The sequence below is a fragment of the Lithobates pipiens genome, unplaced genomic scaffold (genome assembly GCF_037356315.1).
Source record: "Lithobates pipiens isolate NorthernLeopardFrog02 unplaced genomic scaffold, aLitPip1_a1.2 Scaffold_25, whole genome shotgun sequence".
Lineage (NCBI taxonomy): Eukaryota > Metazoa > Chordata > Amphibia > Anura > Ranidae > Lithobates > Lithobates pipiens.
The window spans coordinates 183,103,193-183,116,349 of record NW_027507787.1 but is presented as its reverse complement, the minus strand read 5'-3'; the positions used below and the strand labels follow the sequence as shown (position 1 = coordinate 183,116,349).

Genomic DNA, 13,157 nt, shown 5'->3' with positions numbered 1-13,157 from the left:
CTGTCCACTTGATGCTCTATAGAACTGAAATCTAGTTTTTTGGTTTGACTTGCCATTTATTTTATGAAATGTTAAATTATTTTTTAGTATTTGTAAAATTAAGATTATTTAGAAATGGATTTATCTAATTTGATAGTAATAAAAAGTTTGAATGAAGAACATGGTTTAAGTGTTGTTGTGAAATACAATAATTGATAATGTGTGGTATCTTGTGCAAAATATATGGCTGCATAAAAAGTGCACTTGCATTTAAAGTGGTATTAAAGTGGTTGTATACTCCATTTTTTAACTTTTACCTACAGGAAAGGCTATAATAAGGCTTACCTGTAGGTAAAAAAAAATCTCCTAAACCTGTACGGTTTAGGAGATATTCCCCTCGGTATGCGCTGCTGACTGCAGCGGCGCATGCGCACAAGGGGATTCTCGGCCTGAAAATCCGGCAGTGGCCGGCATGCGCGGGAGTGACGATATCGCGGCTCCAGCCACTCACAGCGCCGGAGCCGCGATACCCAGAAGAAACGCAGAGGGAGCATGTCAGCTCCCTCGGCGTGGATCGAGCTAGATGTCGGGGCCTCGTTCTAAGGTAAGTATTTCATAATGAGCTAGTATGCGGTGCATACTAGCTCATTATGCCTTTTGCTTTGCAGGTTTAAAAAAAAATAAAAAAATTGTGCGGGTTTACTACCGCTTTAAACACAAAAGCAAACATTTATCATGTTACAGCTTATCAATTCTTAGATGTGTTGACTCTTTGTTTTTTTTGTTTTGTTTTGTTTTGTTTTTTTAGGCTTTCTTTCCCTTTTTTTTTCTTTTTTTTTCACCTGCTAATCTGACCAGTAAGTCTGCTTTCAAAAGAGCAAGCTGTCCTGCAGATGTAATTATAGGGATGGGACCAACCATTTTACCACTGACAGGATGCTTACAATGATCAGCTTCTATTTATGTAAAACCTTTATCCCAAAAGGAAAAAAACTGTTGCTGTAACTGCTTATAAAGCGTGAGCTAGAGTTTGGCTTGAATTTGTTAGCGTATCTAAATCGTCTAGTACATCTAACACTCCCCTCCTCCAAGACTGACAATGCTGCTGTCCAAAGGAGCCCCTGTGCTCCTTCATCCAGCGTGGAGGCACTCTAAAAGAGGAAGTGTGTTACACAAAATCCAAGTAAAAAAGATGGGGAAAAATATTCAAAAAAGAAAACAAATGCAGCCACCAAATCTAATGATTGATAAGTTGCAATATATTACATCTTTGGTTTGGGGTTTAATACCACTTTAAAATAGGTGCTTATCAGTCACTAATAGCCATGAGACATGTTCAAAACTATGCAATTGTGTTTTAAATCATAACTTTGCCCCTTGGACGCTCTTGCTCTGTAGGCTGGCCACAAAGGCTGTGCTGGCTTTCTCGATCATACTGCTACCAGTCTATGTTGGCAGGAACACCCATCTTGGTTGATACATCCCCTGACATTGTATTGGGTCTCTGCCAATTGCCCATGAGATGTCTCTGAGGCTATAAATTGAAACGGTAATTGTTTTTGATGAATTTTAATTAAAAAAGTTAGTAAGTGATGTTTTAATTATTATTGTTATTATATAAATATTATTTATTTTTTAAATAACTTGAGGTTCTGCATGTGAAGATGTCACAAACTACATGCACAGCTGTATGCAGCTGTATCTTCTTTGAAGTCTCCTTTTATAAGACGGCTACAGTTGGCAGAATAGACCTGATTGAGTCAGTCTAGTCTAGCCAGCCTGTCTAGTTCAGTAAGAACATGAAACAGTAGTGGTAGACTTTCTTTTCTGAAAGTCCAGCATGCCTATCAGTCATATGAATATGAGATAGATAGATAGATATATATCTATGGCGCACTGACCCCCAAAGGAGCTGCGGGTTTTGTTGGGCTTACCGTTACCTTCTTGACCTCGCCTCCATCTATGGGTTCCTGTGGTAGATGGCCCAAAGAAATGCAGAAACTGACACTGGATCCTCTTTTGGGTTATTTATTTTAGAAGATAACACAGTTTCTCAATAAAGGGTAGAGGGTTAGGAAGGAAGTTCAGGCACTTTTGGAACTGCAAAATCCAGAGAATAGACGTTTCACAGCTGGATTCTCACAACCTCCAGATAGACCTCCTCTCACTAGGCCTAGCAGCCGGGCAAGGTGTTAAGTAAAGCAAAGTCTCTGCCATAGACTTGGATGTAGAACACTTGAGAAATAAGTCTCTGCCACAGACTTGGATGTAACTGAGGGACGTAGACAAATTTGGAGAACTTTCATACGGTACCAGTATCTCTCAGCCGGTCCGGCGATACCATATGAATATAGATCCACGAAGTGTCCTTCAACTGAGCCTCCAGGCTCCTGAGAAACCAGCCTTACGCATGGCTTTCTCCTGAAGAGTCCTCCCCGGATGCTTCTCCAGTTGCTGGGCCTCTCCCTTGATGAAACGGCACCAGAGCACCTTTGAATCATTATGGCCTCATATCCATTCAGGCCTGTCCCTGCAGTTGCTTCGCCTCAGGCTATCCAACCCGAGGCTTGGAATTGCATGGATCCGCACCCCATGCCAGGAGGGCCATGGTGGCCAATCAGGAGGACCAGGACCAACAGATAGAAAATCTCTTCTGGACCAGAACCCCGAAGCATGTGATCGCAGTACCTTAAATACCACCTCCCAGAATGCACAGTATTAAAACGCTCCCACTAGGCTGGTTCCGAGATCATGATGGTACTCAATACACCATACCAGACTGCGTTCTACCACTTGCTGGCAGTGACAGCGACTCCTGCAGCCAAGGAGAACTCAGTGCAATCCAGCCAGACTGGTACTGAAACGATAATTTGGCAAAATTAGCCCTAAAACCCAATTGTGGTTTTAGGAATATTAATTTTCAAAAACCATATAGCACGGGCCCTATATGTAGGGGTGCTAAAACCAGGGACCCTTCCAAAAGTGCTTATGTCGACGCCAGCCTTGCTCACATGGACTCTACCTAGCTGAGAACAGGTAAGGCATTTTTCACGGCGATGGCCAGCACAGGCCTGGGCTCTGTGAACAGAGTACACTTCAGCCACTGCCTCTGTTCTATGCTGTAAAACTTTTGCCGCTGCTCTCCCAGCCTGTCCTCCTCCCTCCTAGATGAAGAGCAGACACAAATGCTTCTCTCCCTGCAGCCCTGTTGTGAAAAGCTATTTCCTCACACCTGGGTGGTAACAGAAGCACCTCCAGTCCAGCAGGGACACCATCGCTGCTGAGCTGGAAGCTTGTGAGAGGAGGGGGAAGAGCAGAGTAAGACCAGAGGGAGGGGCCAGCAGACTTAGGATCGGGAATGTAACTGAGAGATCCTGCAGCCTCAGTGGAAGGTAGGGCAAAGTGCTTTTTTTTAATTAACCACCTGGCAGCATGGGGACAGAGTAGGAGAAATGCACACATAAAGACATAATGGGGACAGAGAAAGAGACATAGATGTGGACGTAGGGCCATCAGAGAAGAGTACATGGAGACAGAGCAAAAGATATGGGGGCAAAATGGAACACTTGGTGAGAGGTGGACAGAGCAATGGAGATGGGTACAGAGCAGGGAACATGGGGGGGGGGGGGGGGGATAGTAAGGCCTCATGCACACAGGGTGTTTTTACAGCTGCTTTTAGCAGCGTCATGTTTTTGTCCATGTTTTTCTGAAAGCTAGTGTTTCATAAGCCGTTGCACTAATATTATGTAACATAAAAAGAAAATGGAACTGCCAATATTTTATTCTCTAGGGTGGGGTGGGGGGTTCGACAAGATATCGATCGTGGGAAGCTGACAGGTCGATCGGGAATGCAGCCCCACACACAGTTTTTCCCCCAGTCGCTACCACTGCTCTCTCCTTCATTGTAATGCAGAGAACAGGAGAAGTCACAGTACTGGATAGAGGACAGGGGCAGGAGCTGCTGGAATTAACGTTTTGCATTAACCAGCAGGTGATTGGTTGCTGGGCAGTCCTAGCAACCCATCACCAGTTTGTTAATGTAAAAAGTTAACTCTGTCCGATCTGTCCTCTATCCAGTACTGTGATTTCTCCTGTTCCCTGCTCTGCTATACACCAGTGTAAAGTAGGAGAGTGCTACCTACACACTGGTGTGAAGGGGACAGAGGGCACTACGTGGGGGTGGGGGTGTGTGAAGAGGAGAGGACATTACACAGGGAACATTACGGTGGGGGAGGCAGAGGACACTACAGTGGGGGCGGGGAGGGGTAGGGGACAGGGGACATTGCATGGGTGGGCAGAGGACACTACATTGGCGGGAAAAGGGAAGTGAGGACACTACTTTGGGGGGGGGGGGGACAGACGACACTGCATGTGGGGGACACTGAGCACACTACATTTAGGGGGGTTTAGAGGGGACAAAGCATACAGCATGGGGGACACAGGGAATACTACAGTGGGGAGAGGATGTGAAGGGGACAGAGGACATTGCTTTGGTGGGGGGGGGGGGGGGGTCAGAGCATACTACAGTGTGGGGAGGGTGGGGGACAAAGGACACTACAGTGGAGGGGTGTGAAGAGGGTAAAGGACACTGCAATAGTAGGAGGGGCAGAGGACACTATTTAGGGTGGTGGGGGTGTGATGTGAAGAGGGGCAGGACACTGCTATGGGGAGGCAGACAACACTATTGTATGGTGGGGGGGGGGCAGAGGCCCTAATGTGGGAGGGAGGAAGGAAAACTAGTATGTGTGTTTGCATGTGTGGGGGGGGGGGGGTGGCAGCAGAGGACACTATTGTGAGGGGAATGATGTAAAGGAGTGGGGGACACTGGGGGGGGGGGGGCACAGGACACTATGCTGAGTGTTTTTTTTTTTTTTTTTTTTTGGGTGACCCCCGGGCTCGTTGGTTTCCTCCATGTTGTCCACGTTGACCTCGGCCTCTGAAAGGTTGCCTACCCCTGCTCTTAGGTGTCTGCTTTCAGAAAATATGAAATTGTTTTTGGGGTATTAAGTAACCAGGCATAAAATGATTTTTAAAGTGGGAGTAAACTCCCATGCATAATTTGTGTAGGTAAGCCTATTATAAGGCTTACCTATAGGTACAGTAATATCTCCTAAAGGTACACTGTTTAGTAGATATTTACTGTAGATGCAGCCGGTGAGGTCACCGACAGATGCACCCTGAAAGAACGGCCACAAACAGCAGCTCTCGCAGGAATGACGTCATCGTGGCTCCGGCCGCTCGCACAGCTGAAGTCCGCAAACCGAAAGGAAGACTGGGTGAATTTGGAAGCCATGTCAGCGGTGACAGCATGCTGCTGGAGGGCTTTGTTCTAAGGTAAGTTTCACATAATGTGCTAGTATTGCAATTTGCAGGTTACAAAAAACAAACCTAAACAACAAAAAAAAAAGCAGTTTACTATGGCTTTCAAACATGTAAACAAAAAAAATAGCTCAGGGGTTTAAGTGGTTAAATTACATTTTAACCATTTTGAAATTAATCTTCAATTTCCTAACACTGCACCATCTCTCCTACCAGGTGCAGAGTGGTAGGAGAGAGGAAGCTTTAGCTTGTCTCAGCTGCCTGTAGCCAGTGAAGGGTAGCAGGGAATGCATAACCCCTTTCTTCATTACACTGCTGTTTTGGAGAACACAATAGCACAGTGGGACTGATTCCCCCATCCACCTTGAAAGTGTGGATGGGGGGACTGTTTGAATGAAAAAAAAAAAAAAAAAGAAAAAGATTTAACGTGTTTAGAGCTAGAGTTAGTAGTACGCGAACTTCATCCAGGGCTTTGGCTGCTCTGGTTAATTTGTAAAATGATTGCTTACAAAGCAAATTTGAACCTACCTGAATATTTCATAGCATATATACAGTGTGGGATATAAGTATTTGATCCCCTGCTGATTTTGTACATTTGCCCATTGACAAAGAAATGATTGGTCTATAATTTTAATGGTAGGTTTATTTTAACAGTGAGAGACAGAATAACTACAAAATAAATCTAGAAAAATGCATTTAGAGGGGAGAAGGCGGAGCCTAGCCGAGAAGTAATGCTGGCTTAGAGCTGGCTTAGAGCTCCATTCTCAGCAGGACAACAGAGCCATATAACGGCGGAGGTAACTTGACCCTCCGCATATATATCATACCAAACGGTAGATAAATATCCCTACCTTACATTGGTGACATTTGGGGGGGGTCAGAGGAGACTCATGAGGCAGAAAATTAACAAGAAAGCGCCGCCTCACACACACAGCAGTATGGCACTGAAACCCTCCCCCTCTGAGGGGAGACACAGTGAGGAGAACAAACAGACAGCCCCTTCTGCTGCTTTACATAAAGATGTTCTCTCATTAAAAGCACATAGTCTCTCTAACCAAATACCTGAGAAAAATATGTCAGTTCTGGAGAATTTAGAACTTTCCACACAAAGACTTACAGTGGTGTGAAAAAGTGTTTGCCCCCTTCCTCATTTCCTGTTCCTTTGCATGTTTGTCACACTTAAGTGTTTCGGAACATCAAACCAATTTAAACAATAGTCAAGAACAACACAAGTAAACACAAAATGCAATTTGTAAATGAAGGTGTTTATTATTAAAGGTGAAAAAAAAATCCAAACCATCATGGCCCTGTGTGAAAAAGTGATTGCCCCCTAAACCTAATAACTGGTTGGGCCACCCTTAGCAGCAACAACTGCAACCAAGCGTTTGCGATAACGTGCAATGACGCTTTTACAGCGTCCTGGAGGAATTTTGGCCCACTCATCTTTGCAGAATTGTCCTAATTCAGTTACATTAGAGGGTTTTTGAGCATGAACGGCCTTTTTAAGGTCATACCACAACATCTCAATAGGATTCAGGTCAGGACTTTGGCTAGGCCACTCCAAAGTCTTCATTTTGTTTTTCTTCAGCCATTCGGTGGTGGACTTGCTGGTGTGTTTAGGATCATTGTCCTGCTGCAGAACCCAAGTTCGTTTCAGCTTGAGTACACGAACAGATGGTCGGACATTCTCCTTCAGGATCTCTTGGTAGACAGCAGAATTCATAGTTCCTTTTATCACGGCAAGTCTTCCAGGTCCTGAAGCAGCAAAACAGCCCCAGACCATCACACTACCACCACCATATTTTACTGTTGGTATAATGTTCTTTTTATGAAATGCAGTGTTCCTTCTACGCCAGATATACTTGGACACACACCTTCCAAAGAGTTCCACTTTTGTCTCATCGGTCCACAGAATGTTGTCCCAAAAGTCTTGGGGATCATCAAGATGTGTTGTGGAGAAATTGAGACGAGCTTTGATGTTCTTTTTGCTCAGCAGTGGTTTTCTCCTTGGAACTCTGCCATGCAGGCCATTCTTTTCCTGATGGTGGAGGCATGAACGCTGACCTTAACTGAGGCAAGTGAGGCCTGCAGTTCCTTGGACGTTGTTGTGGGGTCTTTTGTGACCTCTTGGATGAGTCGTCGCTGCGCTCTTGGGGTAATTTTGGGCGGCCGGCCACTCCTGGGAAGGTTCACCACTGTTCCATGTCTTTGCCATTTGTGGATAATGGCTCTCACTGTGGTTCGCTGGATTCCCCCAAAGCTTTGGAAATGGCATTATAACCCTTTCCAGACTGATAGATCTCAATTACTTTCTTTCTCAATTGTTCCTGAATTTCTTTGGGTCTCGGCATGATGTGTAGCTTTTAAGGATCTTCTGGTGGACCTTACTGTGTCAAGCAGCTCCTATTTAAGTGAGGCCTTGATTGTGAACAGGTGTGGCAATAATCAGACCTGGGTGTGGCTAGAGAAATTGAACTCAGGTGTGGACAACCACAGTTATAGTATGTTTTAACAAGGGGGGCAATCACTTTTTCACACAGGGCCATGATGGTTTGGATATTTTTTCACCTTTAATAATAAACACCTTCATTTACAAATTGCATTTTGTGTTTACTTGTGTTGTCCTTGACTATTGTTTAAATTGGTTTGATGTTCCGAAACACTTAAGTGTGACAAACATGCAAAGGAACAGGAAATGAGGAAGGGGGCAAACACTTTTTCACACCACTGTATCCCCTCCTGTAACGCTGAAACAAATAGAAAATCTGCTTCAAAAATCACTAAAAACCACTGCAGATATCATCACCACAAGCCTTACCAAAGAAATTAGAATACTTGGTCAGCGTACATCAGCACTGGAAATTAGAGCAGACGATCTGGAAAGTTATACATCTAATATTGCCTCAGAAATTGATTTTCTTAAAGAGGAAAATGACATATTACAATCCAAATTGGAGGATTTCGAAAATCATGCAAGACGCTCCAATATACGTATTAGAGGAATACCCAAATCTGTGACTGATTTAAACGGTGCTATTACTGCACTTTTTCAAGAATTACAACCAGCTATCCCACTAGAGCGTCTTGAAATGGACCGGGTTCATAGAGCCCTAGCACCAAAGAAAACAGATGGTCTTCCCCGTGACATTATTGCAAAATTGCATTTCTACCGCACTAAGGAACTACTGCTAAATACAGCTAGAAATAAAGATCCCCTAATTTTCCAGGGTCATAAATATCAATTATTCACAGACCTCTCACAGATTACAGTCAACAAAAGAAGAACCCTGAAACCACTACTGCAAATATTACAGCGAAATTACATAATCTACCAATGGGGCTTTCCTTTCTCAGTGCGTTTTACTTTCCAAAGTCGCAAATATATGTGCCGAACAGCTAAGGACCTACAAACTACTTTACAGAAACTAGGGATGATAAACACATCAAGAGATGCTGCGGGCACTCGCCAAAAATCATCCTCATATGCTGATACTCCCTCCTCTGCTTCCAGAAGAGAAGAAGACTACAATCCACAGAAAAGAAGTCGCATACAATCTCCACCTCCAGATCTGGCTGACACTATGGACTGATAAACACTTGTACTGAGGCTACTATCTTGCCTTTTCAACAGAATGGCTACTGCCGAGTTTTTTCTCTGACTTCCAATCAATATTTTTATCATAATCTTATTTAAGAAATGTTCCTAATAATTTAGGCACCTTATTATAACTTTTTTCTCTCTCGCTTCTCTTCTTTGTTTCTGAGGTTGCCTTTAATCTTACATTTTTATTTTTTGCTTGAAAAATTAAATTATATGATTGGCTCTTGGTGTCCTGCAGGGAAGTTCCTTGCACCCTCTCTTGCTACCCTCAGCAGCTCGGTGAACACCGGGCAGTTGACAGTGGCTCATGTACCCTTGGAGGGAGAGATTTTCTCCTCCCAACGGTCACATTAAGAACATAGATATGTTAAGATATATTTCAATATTGTATATTAATTGTATTTTCTTTTTCAGTCATTATCTCCTTTCCCTCCACCCCTATACTCTGGAGACAAATAATTTCTTATATGACACACATTCTAACATAAACACCAACACATATTTACTTTTCCCAACTCCATGGCCCCATTAAACATCATATCATTAAATACTCAGGGACTAAACGTTCCACACAAACGCACTAAACCCTTCCGCACATTTTCATCCAAGAAAGCACATATAGTTTGCCTCCAAGAGACTCATTTTGCATCACAATCCACTCCCAAATTTTTCAGTAAAGACTACCCCCAAGTATACACAGCTTCGGCCTCCTCTAAAAAACGAGGCGTGCTTATAGCTTTCCATCGCAATACACCATTTTCACTAATGAAGGAAATCAAGGATCCAGAAGGTCGTTACTTGATTCTTAAAGGACATCTACTTGATACCGCTATCACCAAAATCTTCCTCTATAAATATATTGGCGTCTGAATCATCATATAAAGTTCTCACACGCTGGTATTTGGTTCCTGCGAGAATCGCCAAATTCTCAACAGACAACACTGGCCTCTGCTTTCGTGGCTGTCCAGAAAAAGGTACCTATATACATACCTGGTGGCATTGCTCAATAGTACAATCATTTTGGAAAAAGATCTTTCTGATAATTACAAAATTTTTTGATCGTCCAATTTTTCCAGACCCAATTATAGCTCTCCTTAATTTAAAACCAGCCTTTCTAAATCAGAAGCAATTCAAATTAGTTCTTACACTCTTAATAGCCGCAAAGCAGACTATAGCCAATGCGTGGAAAACAGATGTGGTGAATATTGCAGAAACCAAACGTAGAATGAATCAATCTTTCATCCATGCTAAAATGGACGCTATAGATAAAAACCAGATGACAAAGTTTGATATCATATGGAAACCCTGGATTAAATATTATACGTCAGATAATATTGACAACCGAGTTTTATTGTTATGGTGATTAAGATTTTTTATAGAATTACAACATTAGATGATATATAAAACCTCCTCCGGAGAATTATTCCCTCCTCTTCCCCTCCTATATACCTTTTATGTTCTTCCCTTACTATATAATACTTACTATAAACATACTTTAGAAGTTATGGTCAAAACTTTAAAATCATATATTTTCTTTTAGACATATTTATATTTTCTTGAGATTAAAATGTTTAAAACTCAGCTATAAGACTGTTTTCAAATTCTAAAATATATAAGGCCATTTATTATCATTCCCACGAGAATATCTTGAAATTCTTCTTTGCTTTGTATCATCCGTACTTCAATATGTCTACTTTTTATTTCTGGTATCACATAATTTGTCTTATATTCTGTACATGTAATTTATTTTAACATAAAATAAAAAATTTTGAACGAGAAAAATGCATTTAAAAAAAAGTTAAAAATGTATTTGCATTTTAAGGAGCAAAATAAGTATTTGACTCCTTCGCAAAACATGACTTAGTACTTGGTGACAAAACCCTTGTTGGCAATCAGAGGTCAGACATTTCTTGTAGTTGGCCACCAGGTTTGCACACATCCCAGGAGTGATTTTATCTGATTCCTCTTTGCAGATCCTCTCCAAGTCATTAAGGTTTTGAGGCCGACGTTTGGTGACTTCAGCTCCCCCCACATATTTTCTATGGGATTATGGTCTGGAGCCTGGCTAGGCTAATGTGCTTCTTCTTGAGCCACTCCTTTGTTGCATTGGCTGTGTGTTTTGGGTCATTGCCATGCTGAAATACCCATCCATGATCCGTTTTCAATGCCCTGGCTGAGGGAAGACGATTTGAGAATACATTGTCCCGTCCATCGTCCCTTTCATGCATTGAAGTTGTCCTGTCCCCTTAGCAGAAAAACACCCCCAAAGCATAATGTTTCATAATAACTTAAAAATATAAAAAACACCCACAAAAAAAAACTAGTGTGAAACTCAGCGCTAAAGTCCATTCATTAAGGAGAGTAGTGAATGCTGCACACACTCTCTGGAGCCTAGTTTAAATGATAAAAGCAACATTGAGATAGTAGTGATTAATGATCTAAAAGTCAATATTTGGATATTATAGTGGGGGGTATGAACCCCTAAAGAGAGCATTTGATGCAAATGCTGTGAAAGGTGTTGAGGCTTCTTCAAGTATGGGCTGGGGACCCAAGAACTGTATGTAGAAGGAGAAATAAAATAGCGAGAGAAGTGCCAGGCTGGTCATAGTTGAGCATAATTTATTATAAAAAAAGGCATAAGCAATCCAGTATAAGGTGCTTCAGTAGGTAAGGCTTTCCAATGTTCAGCACGATGGTACAGGGTGAAGTGCTGCTGCTTGAATTCCTGGGATGAAGATCAGAGATCAACTGGCACGAATCCGCATAAAACAAGTTTTGTTTGACGATATCGTGGATGAAACGCGGCCGGTCAAGCCTGTTGTTCCTATTGTGTCATTTTATCGATTAACAAGCGATTCTTTTAGCTCTTCCAAAATCTTTCATTTTTTATAATAAAATTTGTGTTATGCGGATTCACGCTATGTGTGTTTTTTTTTTTTTATTCCTTTTTTACCCTATATGGTTGAATCCACATGGCGTTTTATATATCTTGGAGCTTCCTTTCTTGTTGACCGGTTGGTGGTCCTTGTGAGAAGATTATTTTATCCAGTTGTATCAACGCCTATATCCATCCGGGCTCTACTATTTTTGGTGAATAATCACGGACAAGTCTGTTTAAATCATAGGGCCTACCATAAGTCTTACTGAATCCATACTTTCCGGGAAAGCCTCAGTGTTCTTGGTGGTGGTGCTCCATCTCCCCTTTTCATGCATGTTCAGCGATGGCTTGAAAATTACCATTTGGGCATTTCTATTTCATCAAACACATTCTCAATGAGTGGACTTTTTCCTTTACAAATTTTTTCTATTATTGCTATTGAGTTTATAATAAGTTGTTCACAGTATTTTATGTGTACGGTATAAATTGGTTTAATCACCTAATATCATTATTTCAATACTGCACAATATATAGTGTTAGTTTGGTATCTTGACAATTATTCTAACTTTGATACATTTAGATTTGTATCGGGTTATCTATGCACTTTAGATCACCCACTTATATTTCAAATTATTAGCGCTGCACCATTACTTTTCCACTTTTACTCTTTGCAATTGTCATTTGCAGTGCTAGCAGCTCCCCCCCCCCCCCTTTTTTTTTTTTGGACAGCGTTGTATTTTTCTAATTTTTTTCACAGTGTATCTTGAATATTAGGTGATCCAGTAATAGTGCACTTGAATATTCCCATGAGTGTAGGATTGGTTTACAGGTAGTGCTGTCATTAGGCTGCTTGTGTTCAGAGTGGGTCTATAACGTTAGCAATTAACAGCAGGATGATAAAGGGAAGGCAGAAAAGACTCTGGTGCTTACCTCATTGCTACTTTTGAAAACTTTCCAAGGTATATAGTTGGCAAAAAAAACATGGACAGGGAGTGGAAAGGAATAGAGGCATCCGTTTTGATCCTTTAACCTCCCTGGTGGTTTTCCCAAGTGTGGCTCAGGGTTAAATTTCAGTAACATTAGCTTTAACCCCGAGCCACACTTGGGATTGCATTGCAGGATCCTAGTGCGGTATACTTACCTTGTCCCCAGGATCCTGCGATGTCCCCCCACTGTGTCCATGGGCTCTGTCCTCTACCCGATGCCTCTCTGTGCCGAGCTCTGTTCCCTGTGAGCGTCGCGACGCGTTGGGTCGGAGCCTGGCAGCAAATTAAAAAAATTAAAAAATCATAATGCATACAGTACAGTGTTACTGTATGAAATTATTTCACATTTCTTTTGTCCCCAGTGCTTTGTCCAATGCCCTGCATGCAGTTTTTT

At 42.1% G+C, this 13,157-nt stretch overlaps 1 protein-coding gene across 2 annotated transcripts in view; it reads left to right on the top strand.

Moving 5' to 3' along the window:
* Window positions 1-159, top strand: part of SFR1 (SWI5 dependent homologous recombination repair protein 1) — a 40,048-nt gene extending 39,889 nt beyond the window's left edge. For both annotated transcript variants that reach the window (XM_077455247.1, XM_077455248.1), the window contains exon 4: window positions 1-159. This exon is cut by the window's left edge and continues 576 nt beyond it. The gene's annotated coding sequence lies outside the window, so the exon portion shown is untranslated.
* Window positions 160-13,157: the final 12,998 nt, after the last annotated feature.